This window comes from Scylla paramamosain, chromosome 36, assembly GCF_035594125.1.
Source record: "Scylla paramamosain isolate STU-SP2022 chromosome 36, ASM3559412v1, whole genome shotgun sequence".
Lineage (NCBI taxonomy): Eukaryota > Metazoa > Arthropoda > Malacostraca > Decapoda > Portunidae > Scylla > Scylla paramamosain.
In genome coordinates, this window is record NC_087186.1 from 87,315 (window position 1) to 90,000 (window position 2,686).

General features: G+C 51.9%; 1 non-coding gene across 1 annotated transcript; it reads left to right on the forward strand.

Moving 5' to 3' along the window:
• Nucleotides 1–350: 350 nt before the first annotated feature.
• LOC135091156 (small subunit ribosomal RNA) lies at nt 351–2,243 on the forward strand. The gene has a single exon (XR_010262405.1). It is a non-coding gene; the product is annotated as a small subunit ribosomal RNA (ribosomal RNA).
• Nucleotides 2,244–2,686: the final 443 nt, after the last annotated feature.

Below are 2,686 nucleotides of genomic sequence, written 5' to 3' on the forward strand. Positions count from 1 at the left end.
GTGATGTGATGTGATGGGTAGTGGTAGCAGGCAGCAACCGATTTCCAGTGCACAATGAATGAAGGGGCTGCTGCTCTCTGTCTGGATGAGCGCGCAAAAACCAAAATTGAATGAATAATCATGATGAGGGGATTGACAGATTGAGAGAGGGGGCCGTCATCGTGATGATGGCGGCGGCCCAGCAAACAAACCAACACAGACCAAGGCAAAAAAACCAAACCAAACCAAACCAAAATGCAAGAGGTGTCAGACAAACAAAGTGAGTGAGTGAGAGTGGGAGAGAAAGGAGAACGATGGTGGCGTTCTTCCTATAACCTAAGGCCAAAGAAAGCAAAACCCATAAACAAAACTACCTGGTTGATCCTGCCAGTAGTCATATGCTTGTCTCAAAGATTAAGCCATGCATGTCTAAGTACAAGCCCAATTAAGGTGAAACCGCGAATGGCTCATTAAATCAGCTATGATTCATTGGATCTGTAGCCCACACTTACTTGGATAACTGTGGTAATTCTAGAGCTAATACATGCATCACGTCTCTGACCGCAAGGGAAGAGCGCTTTTATTAGTTCAAAACCGGTCGGGCCTCGGTCCGCCAACCCCACCGTGTTGAATCTGAATAACTTGTGGCTGAGCGCACGGCCTCCAGTGCCGGCGCCGCCTCTTTCAAGTGTCTGCCTTATCAGCTTTCGATTGTAGGCTATGCGCCTACAATGGCTATAACGGGTAACGGGGAATCAGGGTTCGATTCCGGAGAGGGAGCCTGAGAAACGGCTACCACATCTAAGGAAGGCAGCAGGCACGCAAATTACCCACTCCCGGCACGGGGAGGTAGTGACGAAAAATAACGATGCGAGACTCATCCGAGGCCTCGCAATCGGAATGAGTACACTTTAAATCCTTTAACGAGGACCCATTGGAGGGCAAGTCTGGTGCCAGCAGCCGCGGTAATTCCAGCTCCAATAGCGTATATTAAAGTTGTTGCGGTTAAAAAGCTCGTAGTTGGATTTCAGTTCTGGACTGACGGTTCACCGCCCGGTGCACACTGTCACGCTCCGAACAGCCGTAACACAGCCCGCTGGCTCGCACGGGGTGCTCTTCACCGGGTGTCCCGCGTGGCCGGCAGAGTTTACTTTGAAAAAATTAGAGTGCTCAAAGCAGGCTACACTGATGGCCTGAATGCCTATGCATGGAATAATGGAATAGGACCTCGGTTCTATTTTGTCGGTTTTCTGAACCCGAGGTAATGACTAATAGGAACAGGCGGGGGCATTCGTATTGCGACGCTAGAGGTGAAATTCTTGGACCGTCGCAAGACGAACTACTGCGAAAGCATTTGCCAAGGATGTTTTCATTAATCAAGAACGAAAGTTAGAGGTTCGAAGGCGATCAGATACCGCCCTAGTTCTAACCATAAACGATGCTGACCAGCGATCCGCCGGTGTTATTCCCATGACCCGGCGGGCAGCTTCCGGGAAACCAAAGTCTTTGGGTTCCGGGGGAAGTATGGTTGCAAAGCTGAAACTTAAAGGAATTGACGGAAGGGCACCACCAGGAGTGGAGCCTGCGGCTTAATTTGACTCAACACGGGGAACCTCACCAGGCCCAGACACCGGAAGGATTGACAGATTGAGAGCTCTTTCTCGATTCGGTGGGTGGTGGTGCATGGCCGTTCTTAGTTGGTGGAGCGATTTGTCTGGTTAATTCCGATAACGAACGAGACTCTGGCCTACTAACTAGTCGACGGATCTCCAGCAATTGGTGTCCAGTTCGCAGCTTCTTCTTAGAGGGATAAGCGGCAATTCTAGCCGCACGAGATTGAGCAATAACAGGTCTGTGATGCCCTTAGATGTTCTGGGCCGCACGCGCGCTACACTGAAGGGATCAACGTGTCCTCCCCCTCCGAGAGGAGCGGGTAACCCGTTGAAATCCTTTCATGATAGGGATTGGGGTTTGCAATTGTCTCCCATGAACGAGGAATTCCCAGTAAGCGCAAGTCATGAGCTTGCGTTGATTACGTCCCTGCCCTTTGTACACACCGCCCGTCGCTACTACCGATTGAATGATTTAGTGAGGCCTTCGGACTGGCGCTCTTGGATGCCGGGCCTGCGTCGCGGTCAGTTCTGCTGCCGCCGCTGGGCTCTTTCGGCGCCTCGAGCTGACGGAAAGATGTCCAAACTTGATCATTTAGAGGAAGTAAAAGTCGTAACAAGGTTTCCGTAGGTGAACCTGCGGAAGGATCATTAACGTGTTGTTGGTTTTGAAGGCGAACCACACACTCAAAATAGAGCTAATACAAATAATGGGTGGTCGCGGTTCGCTCAAGCAGCGAGCCGTTGACCTGTTGGCGGGGCAAAAGGTGGTGCCCTGCCCGCCCAAAAAAAAAAAAAAAAAAAAGGAAAGAGAGAGGGAAACCTTTCTTTTTCCGCTTCTTCTCCCCGCGCTCCGTGCCGGAGCGTGGGGTAGACCAACTGTTGTTACTTACACACCACGCCCACGGGAAACCACGGCGTTTGGTGCCTCCGTCGTCGCCGTAGTAGTGGCTAGGTGAGCCCGCTGGTTAATTCCGATAACGGCGACGATGACGGTCGGAGGAGAAGTTGGTGGTGGGTCCCGCCGCGAGGCCCACTCCTCTTCTACTAACCCCGATCGCCTCCCGTGCTGCGGGAGGGAAGGCACCACTCGTCCC